The sequence below is a fragment of the Pan troglodytes genome, chromosome 4, assembly GCF_028858775.2.
Source record: "Pan troglodytes isolate AG18354 chromosome 4, NHGRI_mPanTro3-v2.0_pri, whole genome shotgun sequence".
NCBI classification, from domain to species: domain Eukaryota; kingdom Metazoa; phylum Chordata; class Mammalia; order Primates; family Hominidae; genus Pan; species Pan troglodytes.
Window position 1 is genome coordinate 99,461,450 of NC_072402.2, and position 12,060 is coordinate 99,473,509.

Below are 12,060 nucleotides of genomic sequence, written 5' to 3' on the forward strand. Positions count from 1 at the left end.
AGGCTAGGCTAGGCTAGGCTAGGCTAGTAGGCTAGGCTAGGCTAGGCTAGGCTAGGCTAGTAGGCTAGGCTAGGCTAGGCTAGGCTAGGCTAGTAGGCTAGGCTAGGCTAGGCTAGGCTAGGCTAGTAGGCTAGGCTAGGCTAGGCTAGGCTAGGCTAGGCTAGGCTAGTAGGCTAGGCTAGGCTAGGCTAGGCTAGGCTAGGCTAGGCTAGTAGGCTAGGCTAGGCTAGGCTAGGCTAGGCTAGGCTAGGCTAGGCTAGTAGGCTAGGCTAGGCTAGGCTAGGCTAGGCTAGGCTAGGCTAGGCTAGTAGGCTAGGCTAGGCTAGGCTAGGCTAGGTTAGGCTAGGCTAGTAGGCTAGGCTAGGCTAGGCTAGGCTAGGCTAGGCTAGGCTAGTAGGCTAGGCTAGGCTAGGCTAGTAGGCTAGGCTAGGCTAGGCTAGGCTAGGCTAGGCTAGTAGGCTAGGCTAGGCTAGGCTAGGCTAGGCTAGTAGGCTAGGCTAGGCTAGGCTAGGCTAGGCTAGGCTAGTAGGCTAGGCTAGGCTAGGCTAGGCTAGGCTAGGCTAGGCTAGTAGGCTAGGCTAGGCTAGGCTAGGCTAGGCTAGGCTAGTAGGCTAGGCTAGGCTAGGCTAGGCTAGGCTAGGCTAGGCTAGGCTAGGCTAGGCTAGTAGGCTAGGCTAGGCTAGGCTAGGCTAGGCTAGGCTAGGCTAGTAGGCTAGGCTAGGCTAGGCTAGGCTAGTAGGCGAGGCTAGGCTAGGCTAGGCTAGTAGGCTAGGCTAGGCTAGTAGGCTAGGCTAGGGTAGGCTAGGCTAGGCTAGGCTAGGCTAGTAGGCTAGGCTAGGCTCGGCTAGGCTAGGCTAGGCTAGGCTCGGCTAGGCTAGGCTAGGCTAGGCTAGTAGGCTAGGCTAGGCTAGGCTAGGCTAGGCTAGGCTAGGCTAGTAGGCTAGGCTAGGCTAGGCTAGGCTAGGCTAGGCTAGTAGGCTAGGCTAGGCTAGGCTAGGCTAGGCTAGGCTAGGCTAGTAGGCTAGGCTAGGCTAGGGTAGGCTAGGCTGCGCTAGTAGGCTAGGCTAGGCTAGGCTAGGCTAGGCTAGGCTAGGCTAGTAGGCTAGGCTAGGCTAGGCTAGGCTAGGCTAGGCTAGTAGGCTAGGCTAGGCTAGGCTAGGCTAGGCTAGGCTAGGCTAGTAGGCTAGGCTAGGCTAGGCTAGGCTAGGCTAGGCTAGGCTAGTAGGCTAGGCTAGGGTAGGCTAGTAGGCTAGGCTAGGCTAGGCTAGTAGGCTAGGCTAGGCTAGGCTAGGCTAGGCTAGTAGGCTAGGCTAGGCTAGGCTAGGCTAGGCTAGGCTAGTAGGCTAGGCTAGGCTAGGCTAGGCTAGGCTAGGCTAGGCTAGTAGGCTAGGCTAGGCTAGGCTAGGCTAGGCTAGGCTAGGCTAGGCTAGTAGGCTAGGCTAGGCTAGGCTATGCTAGTAGGCTAGGCTAGGCTAGTCTAGTAGGCTAGGCTAGGCTAGGCTAGGCTAGGCTAGGCTAGGCTAGGCTAGTAGGCTAGGCTAGGCTAGGCTAGGCTAGTAGGCTAGGCTAGGCTAGGCTAGGCTAGGCTAGTAGGCTAGGCTAGGCTAGGCTAGGCTAGGCTAGTAGGCTAGGCTAGGCTAGGCTAGGCTAGGCTAGGCTAGGCTAGGCTAGTAGGCTAGGCTAGGCTAGGCTAGGCTAGGCTAGGCTAGTAGGCTAGGCTAGGCTAGGCTAGGCTAGTAGGCTAGGCTATGCTAGGCTAGGCTACTAGGCTAGGCTAGGCTAGTAGGCTAGGCTAGGCTAGGCTACTAGGCTAGGCTAGGCTAGTAGGCTAGGCTAGGCTAGGCTAGGCTACTAGGCTAGGCTAGGCTAGTAGGCTAGGCTAGGCTAGGCTAGGCTAGTAGGCTAGGCTAGGCTAGGCTAGGCTAGGCTAGTAGGCTAGGCTAGGCTAGGCTAGGCTAGGCTAGGCTAGGCTAGTAGGCTAGGCTAGGCTAGGCTAGGCTAGGCTAGGCTAGGCTAGTAGGCTAGGCTAGTAGGCTAGGCTAGGCTAGGCTAGGCTAGGCTAGGCTAGGCTAGTAGGCTAGGCTAGGCTAGGCTAGGCTAGTAGGCTAGGCTAGGCTAGGCTAGGCTAGGCTAGGCTAGGCTAGTAGGCTAGGCTAGGCTAGGCTAGGCTAGGCTAGGCTAGTAGGCTAGGCTAGGCTAGGCTAGGCTAGTAGGCTAGGCTATGCTAGGCTAGGCTACTAGGCTAGGCTAGGCTAGTAGGCTAGGCTAGGCTAGGCTACTAGGCTAGGCTAGGCTAGTAGGCTAGGCTAGGCTAGGCTAGGCTACTAGGCTAGGCTAGGCTAGTAGGCTAGGCTAGGCTAGGCTAGGCTAGTAGGCTAGGCTAGGCTAGGCTAGGCTAGTAGGCTAGGCTAGGCTAGGCTAGGCTAGGCTAGTAGGCTAGGCTAGGCTAGGCTAGGCTAGGCTAGGCTAGTAGGCTAGGCTAGGCTAGGCTAGGCTAGGCTAGGCTAGGCTAGTAGGCTAGGCTAGTAGGCTAGGCTAGGCTAGGCTAGGCTAGGCTAGGCTAGGCTAGGCTAGTAGGCTAGGCTAGGCTAGGCTAGGCTAGTAGGCTAGGCTAGGCTAGGCTAGGCTAGGCTAGGCTAGGCTAGGCTAGTAGGCTAGGCTAGGCTAGGCTAGGCTAGGCTAGGCTAGGCTAGTAGGCTAGTCTAGGCTAGGCTAGGCTAGGCTAGGCTAGTAGGCTAGGCTAGGCTAGGCTAGGCTAGGCTAGGCTAGTAGGCTAGGCTAGGCTAGGCTAGGCTAGGTTAGGCTAGGCTAGTAGGCTAGGCTAGGTTAGGCTAGGCTAGTAGGCTAGGCTAGGCTAGGCTAGGCTAGGCTAGGCTAGGCTAGGCTAGTAGGCTAGGCTAGGCTAGGCTAGGCTAGGCTAGGCTAGTAGGCTAGGCTAGGCTAGGCTAGGCTAGGCTATTAGGCTAGGCTAGGCTAGGCTAGGCTAGGCTAGGCTAGTAGGCTAGGCTAGGCTAGGCTAGGCTAGGCTAGGCTAGGGTAGTCGGCTAGGCTAGGGTAGTAGGCTAGGCTAGGCTAGGCTAGGCTAGGCTAGTAGGCTAGGCTAGGCTAGGCTAGGCTAGGCTAGGCTAGGCTAGGCTAGGCTAGGCTAGTAGGCTAGGCTAGGCTAGTAGGCTAGGCTAGGCTAGTAGGCTAGGCTAGGCTAGGCTAGGCTAGTAGGCTAGGCTAGGCTAGGCTAGGCTAGTAGGCTAGGCTAGGCTAGTAGGCTAGGCTAGGGTAGGCTAGGCTAGGCTAGGCTAGTAGGCTAGGCTAGGCTCGGCTAGGCTAGGCTAGGCTAGGCTAGTAGGCTAGGCTAGGCTAGGCTAGGCTAGGCTAGGCTAGGCTAGTAGGCTAGGCTAGGCTAGGCTAGGCTAGGCTAGGCTAGTAGGCTAGGCTAGGCTAGGGTAGGCTAGGCTGGGCTAGTAGGCTAGGCTAGGCTAGGCTAGGCTAGGCTAGGCTAGGCTAGTAGGCTAGGCTAGGCTAGGCTAGGCTAGGCTAGGCTAGGCTAGTAGGCTAGGCTAGGCTAGGCTAGGCTAGGCTAGGCTAGTAGTCTAGGCTAGGCTAGGCTAGGCTAGTAGGCTAGGCTAGGCTAGGCTAGGCTAGGCTAGGCTAGGCTAGGCTAGTAGGCTAGGCTAGGCTAGGCTAGGCTAGGCTAGGCTAGGCTAGGCTAGGCTAGGCTAGGCTAGGCTAGGCTAGTAGGCTAGGCTAGGCTAGGCTAGGCTAGGCTAGGCTAGTAGGCTAGGCTAGGCTAGGCTAGGCTAGTAGGCTAGGCTAGGCTAGGCTAGGCTAGGCTAGGCTAGGCTAGTAGGCTAGGCTAGGCTAGGCTAGGCTAGGCTAGGCTAGGCTAGGCTAGTAGGCTAGGCTAGGCTAGGCTAGGCTAGGCTAGGCTATTAGGCTAGGCTAGGCTAGGCTAGGCTAGGCTAGGCTATTAGGCTAGGCTAGGCTAGGCTAGGCTAAGCTAGGCTAGGCTAGTAGGCTAGGCTAGGCTAGGCTAGGCTAGGCTAGGCTAGGCTAAGCTAGGCTATTAGGCTAGGCTAGGCTAGGCTAGGCTAAGCTAGGCTAGGCTAGTAGGCTAGGCTAGGCTAGGCTAGGCTAGGCTAGGCTAAGCTAGGCTAGGCTAGTAGGCTAGGCTAGGCTAGGCTAGGCTAGGCTAGTAGGCTAGGCTAGGCTAGGCTAGGCTAGGCTAGTAGGCTAGGCTAGTAGGCTAGGCTAGGCTAGGCTAGGCTAGGCTAGGCTAGGCTAAGCTAGGCTATTAGGCTAGGCTAGGCTAGGCTAGGCTAAGCTAGGCTAGGCTAGTAGGCTAGGCTAGGCTAGGCTAGGCTAGGCTAGGCTAAGCTAGGCTAGGCTAGTAGGCTAGGCTAGGCTAGGCTAGGCTAGGCTAGTAGGCTAGGCTAGGCTAGGCTAGGCTAGGCTAGTAGGCTAGGCTAGTAGGCTAGGCTAGGCTAGGCTAGGCTAGGCTAGGCTAGGCTAGGCTAGGCTAGTAGGCTAGGCTAGGCTAGGCTAGGCTAGGCTAGGGTAGGCTAGGCTAGGCTAGGCTAGGCTTCGCTTCTAAAAAAAAAAAAAAAAAAAAATTCTGGAAAGTAATGCAGGACCCACACAAAGCAGGAAAATTGGTCATTTGTCCCAGGTCTCATATTTCCAAGGAAGTTAATGATTTAGGTTATTAATTACAAACTAAAAGATGCCATATATGCAATAGTCATATTCATGTATTATGGATTAAGATGTAAATTTGTTTATAATACATTTAAAGAACAGCAATTTTATAATTCGGTTTGGATTTCTTCATTATTAACATGTTACAAACCTAAAAAGTTGGTAATGTTTTAGACCTCTCTCAGCTTCTTTGTCATCTCAGGACTCATGCATGTTCTTTATCTTTTTTTTTTTTTTTTTTTTTAAGACAAGTTCTTGCTCTGTCACTCAGGCTGAAGTTAACTCTCACTGCAGCCTCAGTCTCCTGGGCTTAAGTGATCCACCCACCTTAGTTTCCTGAAAAGTAGCTGGCACTACAGGCATGTGCTTTGATGCCCAGCTAATTTCTATATTTTTAGAAATGTGGGTCTATAATGCCCAGGTTGATTTCAAACTCCTGGCCTCAAATAATCTTCCTGTCTTGGCCTCTCAAAGAGCTAGAATTACAGGCATTCACTGCTGTGCTTGGCCTACTCCCAGGCTCTTTAGATCTTAAACTACCTTCAGATTTACACGGGGTTATGAAAGAAAATATCTGTTTTCTTCTTGGTCCACAGTGTTAGAAAGGAAGGTTCATTCCCTGAAAGAACCTTAAAGGAGCTTATCTATAACCACAGATGTAGCTGCCTCTCCAGTTCTAACTCTTGGTAACTTAGAATCACTATACTTACAGATTTTGTCGTCTTCTCAAGTTCTGTTAAATGCCTTCTCAACATAGCCCATTTCTGGAATATGAATGCTTGTCTTCAAAGGCATTTTATGCAATCATTTATAAAGAAGAAGCAAATCTTTCATATTTTGATGTAATTTGCTGTTATAAATTATATTGACGTTTTGACTTTTTATGAGTAATTAGTTGGATATAAAATAGCATTACTTTTAGTTAGTTGAACTATTTATTTCCATGAAAACCACTAATGCAAATAAAAAATATTTTATCACTGCTAAGGTTGCCAACATCATGTTAAGATTAGGCCTTTTATCACCCTCCCTTTGTTAATGCATTTCATATCTATAAATTCCAGATCCTTTTACTTGAGACAAATAGTGCCAAAGGAAACGTTCAATCATCTAGTATTGCCAACTGCTAGATTTTGTCTTTCTCAAGTGATCATAGCTGCTTATGGACATAATGATCACACTTTTCCATTATAATTAAAGGAAGATTTGAGTAAAAGGTAAAGAAAATGTTAGCGACTAAGAATAAGGGACCTTCTTGAAACAGCTTCTGATAATTCCAAGACACATTTGATACATTTTTCTTTGTGTACTTATTCCTTTATAACTTACTGGTGCCAAGTTCTTATGTTGTTTGTTTGATTTGATCTTACTGTAGGAACAAAAGCAATGTTTGATTATTATATTTTTAATATTCAAGGTTTCTAACATAAAAAAATAAAAATTCATACTTAATGGATGCACCTATTCTTAAAAATAAGGATAATAATTACAGATACATCAATTCCATACATTTCATTAAAATCCATTAATGTCAGGAAGAATCATTATGTGCATGAAGACTTTAGTATTTAACATTATTCAAGTTTTTGCTATACTCTGGCCTCTTTAACTTTAATAGCCCTTTCTTGTCCAGATAGGAATTTATCCAATTGCACAGATGCAGAAATACATTTCAGCTCATTAAAACAGAGAAGGACTTACTCTGGCAAAGTGTAGTATCTTCCAAGTGCAGCTTCTAAGTTACCAAGAGTTAGAACTGGAGAGGCAGCTACATCTGCAGTTATAGATCACTTGTCTTCCAAGTCTCCCCAGTACAGCTAATTTGTTCTTTATGTGAGAAGTTTATTATTATTATTATTATTATTATTATTATTATAAGTATGAAACACTCTAGTTATACAAAATGACATACCAGCCTTTTCCCTCTCCCTTTAAAAATAAAGTACGGAGCACTGAATTATTTTCAATAATTGTGTGCTGTGTATAAGAAGGTGGGTGTATTTTTTTAACATCTTGAAAAAAATCATGAAATGTAAAGTAGAACTCCCCCATTTTTAAAATCAAATTATCAGTTTCATAAAAATAAGTGTTTTGTGAAAGCAAGTAATGTAGTAATCATGTCAGCAATCAATTTATCTTTCTCTTAATACTTGAGTCTGTATCTTGAAATAAAGGCTTTAAAAGGTGTTGACCTTTTTTTCTAATTAGTAGTTTTGTATTTATAATTTTCATAGGCTATCAGTGGAAATTATTATTTACAATTGGGTAAATATGGGAAGCAAAATTTAAGTTTAGTCTTGAGGTAAGTGTAGGATTTCAGCAGCTAGAAATAAAAAAGAATGTGGAACAAAAAATTTAGGAAAGGGAACTGATGATGATAAGAGTTCCTATACTAATATGGTTAGGCTTTGTGTCCCCACCCAAATCTCATTTTGAATTGTAAACCCCATAATCCCCATAATCTCTATGTGTCAAGGGAGAGACCAGGTGGAGATAATTGAATCATGGGGGCAGTTTTCCCCATGTTGTTCTCATGATAGTGACTGAGTTCACATGAGATCTGATGATATTATAAGGGGCTTTTGGCTTTTCCCTTATACTGGAAGCTTTTGGTTTTCCAGTAAAAGTGTGGCTTTTACTCCACACTTCTCCTTCCTGCTGCTTTGTGAAAAAGATGCCTTGCTTCCCCTTCGCCTTCTGCCATGATTGTAATTTTTCTGAGGCCTCCTCAGTCATGCTGAACTGTGAGTCAATTAAACCTCTTTTCTTTCTAAATTATCCAGTCTCGCGTAGTTCTTTGTAGCAGCATGAAAATGGACTAATACATATCTACTACTTAGCTAATCTGTTCGGGCGCTATGATATTGGCTTTTCTTGTTATTTTGTAAAATTTTATCTTGATATAATCTTATTTTCTATGACATATGAGGAAACTAATCCAAGATATGTTATGTGACTAACCAGAATAAATTATCAACTACTTGAATTACTAGTATTAAGAAGTTACTTTTAGTCTAGGTCTTTCTGACATAGGTGAATGCTATTTCAAATACACCTATCAGGTGAACAGAAAGTGCTGAGTTTTCCATAGGTCCTCCAAAGAACCCAAAATTATTCTTATGACATTAGTTTGCATTATGTTGAAAATTGCTATGACTCTCTTTGTTTTGCTTTATATTACTGCATTTCATTTTATTTCATTTTACTTATTTTTTTCAGGGGAAAAATATTTCAGCTCTTGTCTTGAACTAAGTTATGAAAATTACGGTGAGGAAAATTCTGTATGTGCTATGCACTATATTCATATACAAATGTATATGCTATATTCTTTTTATTTACTTTAAGAAATTTATTTAAATAGGATTTTTATAACATGGTTGGGACATCAGAAACCCTTACCATTCGCAGAAATAACCATAATGTTATTAACTATTAATTTTTTGCAGTTTTTTGTATCATTGTAAGATCTCATTACAAACAATATCTAAATCTTATTTGGAAAAACAATGCATACATACATTTGGCAAATGCCAATATTCTTGCATGAAACTTTGACTCCTACTTGCATAATTACTGTTCCTGAAGGTACGTAAGAAGACTTATTCTCATTTGCAGGGACAGTTTGCCTAAAGACAGTTTGACCTCAACAACCTATAGTGGCATACATTTGGCAAACTCCAGTTTTCTTTCCATAGGGGAGAACAAGATGCCTTATTTTGGCCCTGTCTTTTATTTCTAAAGAGGCAGGCTCCTCTAGCCACTTTCCTACTTTTGAAATTAACAAAAGAAAATAGTCAGTGTCTATGTTCACTCAGTCTACGTTCAAGTGCAACCATAAACTCCACGGGGTATATCAGACTCTCTCAAGTATTCTCCATGTTTCAATCTAATAAATTTCCAAATCATTTCTTTTTCTTCCATTTCTTTTTCACATTTTCCTAAGTATGGTAATTGCAACTCTATTAAACTTATAGGCTATAACCTCCTACAGCTGGATCATCTGAGTCTTTTTCTGTTGTCTATTTTTCCCTTAGAAACATCATCTGGAACCTCTAAAGAGAGTAATAGAAAATTATAATCAATCTAAAATTACCAGATATTCTAAGAGAGAGGACGAGCCCCAGATGAAGGGAAAAACCAAGCTTTATACATATATATATATATAAATTAATAAATAAATAATAAATAGGGTTATGCAACACATAATAATGTTTTAGTCAACTACAGGACACATATATGAAGGTAGTTCAAATAAGATTATAGTGAAGATGAAAAATTCCTTTCACTTAAGTGATGTAATAAAATACATTATTCACATTTTTTGGTGATAATTGTATAAACAAATCTGCTGCTCTGCCAGTCATACAAAAATGTAGCACATACAATTATGTAGAGTACATAATATTGATAATCATAATGATTACTATGTTACTGATTTATGTATTTACATTACACTTTTTATTGTTATTTTAGAATATACACCTTCTACTTATGAAAGCAAAGGTGAACTGTAAAACAGACTTAAGCAGGTCCTCTAAAAGGCATTATCCTCATAGGAGATGACAGCTCTATGTGTGTTATTGCTCCTAAAGATCTTCCAGAAAAACAAGATGTGAATGTGGCAGGTGGTAATACTGATGATCCTGACCTTGTGTAGGCATAAGCTAATGTGTGTCTGTCTTCGTTTTTAATAAAATAGCTTACAAAGTCAAATAAATAAATATACTTTAAGAATAGAGAAAAGCCTATAGAACAAGGATACGAAGAAAGAAAACCTTTTGAATAGTTGTACAACATGTTCATGTTTTAAGTGTAATTACAAGAGTAAAGAAGTTTAAAAAATTAAGATTATAAAGTAAAAAAGTTACAGTAAGCTAACATTCAATAACAATTAACAAATTAATTGTTATTAAATTTATTTTAAATTTTTGTGTAGCCTAAGTGTACAGTGTTTATAAAGTCTGCAGTAGTGTACAGTAATGTTCTAGGCCTTCACATTCACTCACCACTCACACACTGACTCACACAGAGCAACTTCTAGTCCTGCAAGCTCCATTCATGGTAAGTGCCCTACACAGGGGCACCATTTCTTAAAATCTTTTATACTGTATTTTTACTGTGTCTTTTCTATATTTAGATATGTTTAGATAGACAAATACTTACCATTGCATTACAATTGCCCACAGTACTCCATAAAGCACCATATTGTAAAGGTTTGTAGCCTAGGAGCAATAAACTATCACACTTAGCAATCAGCTAGGTTTGTAGGAGACTATACCATCAACATTTGTGTAAGTACATGCTATGATGTTTGTACAATGACAAAATTGCATAACACATTTCTCAGAAGGTGTCCCCATTGTGAAGTGGCATATGACTATTTATGTAGGTGTGTATGTGTGTCACCCTCTCTCTCTCTCTAAAGATTTTTGAGAAATAAACAATGATATTTTAAAAAACTTAGAAGCCTGGAAAGAGAAACAAATATAGTTATTAATAACAATAATTTGGTTAGTATAGTGGCATTATCCGTGATACATATTTTTGTTATTACACAGGTTCTTTATAAGTAGTTATTTTAATGATTTTAGTCACAACAAAACAGAAAAAATATATATATTTCTAATTTTTAAAATAGATAAGTATTTCCTTTTATTTGTTCTGGTTTATTTGATGTGTGTCCTAAATAAAAGACTTGTTTTCCCAAAAAAAATATTCTGGACATGCAGAGCTCAGTCTCTATGCTCAATATAAAGGCTGATTTAAGTCTCACTAATAAGAAAATGGAGTCCAGTTTATAATGTGGAAATATTTCTTATTCTTTCACTTTGTGCTAGCCAGGATTTATCATTTCTGGCTCTTCAGAAGATGAGTATTCATAATACGAATGGTCATTACTTAACCAAGTTGTAATTCATTTCAACATTATGTAATATTTTTTCTTAGTAATAAAGCATCTATTTTTATTGTTATCTAATATGTCAAGTAGTGCTTATATTACCTGGGCCAATGTTAATTTAACAAAAACATTCTGAATATTTGTGCCAAGAGAGGTTCAATTATGTTATTGCTCAACCATTTCAGCCAATCTGTCTTTATTTTCAAAGAATAGAGAAAAGCCTATGGAACGTGGATATGAAGAAAGAAAACCTTTTGAATAGTTGTACAACATGTTCATGTTTTACAACATGGTTCTTAGAACCACCCTTTAATTAAGGGTCTGATACATTTCTCCCCTCTCATTATCTGTTTGTAAATCTATCACAAGGTAAACAATTTAAGATAGAACACATGAAAATTTACCACATCAAAACTAGTAGATAAATCATGTAGCTGTGAGCATGATAGTCAAGTTATCCCTCTCGGTAGCTAAATGTAAACTCCTTGGATAAAGTTATTAATGGAAGAGAAATGGGTTGGGAAAAGAAAAAGAGCATCTGAGGAATTACAGTAACTACAGATACTTTACCCTAAACAATTCCTGCTCAGAAACAACGACACATTATTCATACATTCATTCTACAGATTGTAAGTTCATTAAAGGCAGAGAAACCAAGGTCCTATTCATCACTGTTTAAGCAGCACCTAGCACGGTGTCTTATATATAGTAGAAAGTTAAAATAACATACTGAATAGCTGTTGGTATTTATAAAATTAGCTTACAACTCTGTGGGGTCCCTCATCCTGAAAACATTGCAATGATCTGCCAGTGAGTGTGAATTATAAGTCTCTAATTCCATTCTCTGTGTAATATTTTCTCCCATAAACTCCAAAATACCAGCATCATTACTGAGAATAATTATTATTAATTCAGAAAAACTACAGGTATTTATTAAGTATCCGCAAAGTAATAGGCACTATGTTAGGTAAACAAGTCAAACACACACTCACTTTCCTATAGCTCACAGCCTGTTAAAACAATCAAATTCAATATAATGGAATTAGTGGTATAATGGGAATAATAGAGGGTACACTCTAAATAGGAAGGTGCCTAAACACGTTGCATTATGTCAGGAAAAGCTCCAAAGAGAAAGTGGTATCTAATCTGAGAAGTGAATGAAATAGAAGCTGATCAAATGGAGATTTGAGAATGAATGTTTCCGGAAGAAGGTTCTGTAGCTAAAACAAAAACTTTAGTTGAGAGAAACTTTGGCTTCAATGAGAAATGGAAAGAAATTCAATAATTCTGATGCAGAGAATGGGTGAGGGGAGAGATGAGGATGAAATACTGCGTGGGGTAAGGGAAGGAAGGTAAAAAGAAGCTAGATTATAAAAGGCCTTGTAAATTCCCACATCTGTGCTTTTATGTCATCTTTGATATTTACAAATCACTTTTATCTTTGAATTGCCCAGTTTTTGACTTATTAT

The 12,060-nt window shown here is 41.9% G+C and overlaps 1 long non-coding RNA gene across 1 annotated transcript in view; it reads left to right on the top strand.

The window, feature by feature from the left end:
• The window catches only part of LOC134810091 (uncharacterized), a 44,125-nt gene extending 33,461 nt beyond the window's left edge, over nucleotides 1-10,664 (top strand). Inside the window, exons 2-3 of the long non-coding RNA XR_010157285.1 lie at nucleotides 7,912-7,959; nucleotides 9,166-10,664. This is a non-coding gene — a long non-coding RNA (uncharacterized LOC134810091). The remainder of the gene's footprint in view (nucleotides 1-7,911; nucleotides 7,960-9,165) is intronic.
• Nucleotides 10,665-12,060: the final 1,396 nt, after the last annotated feature.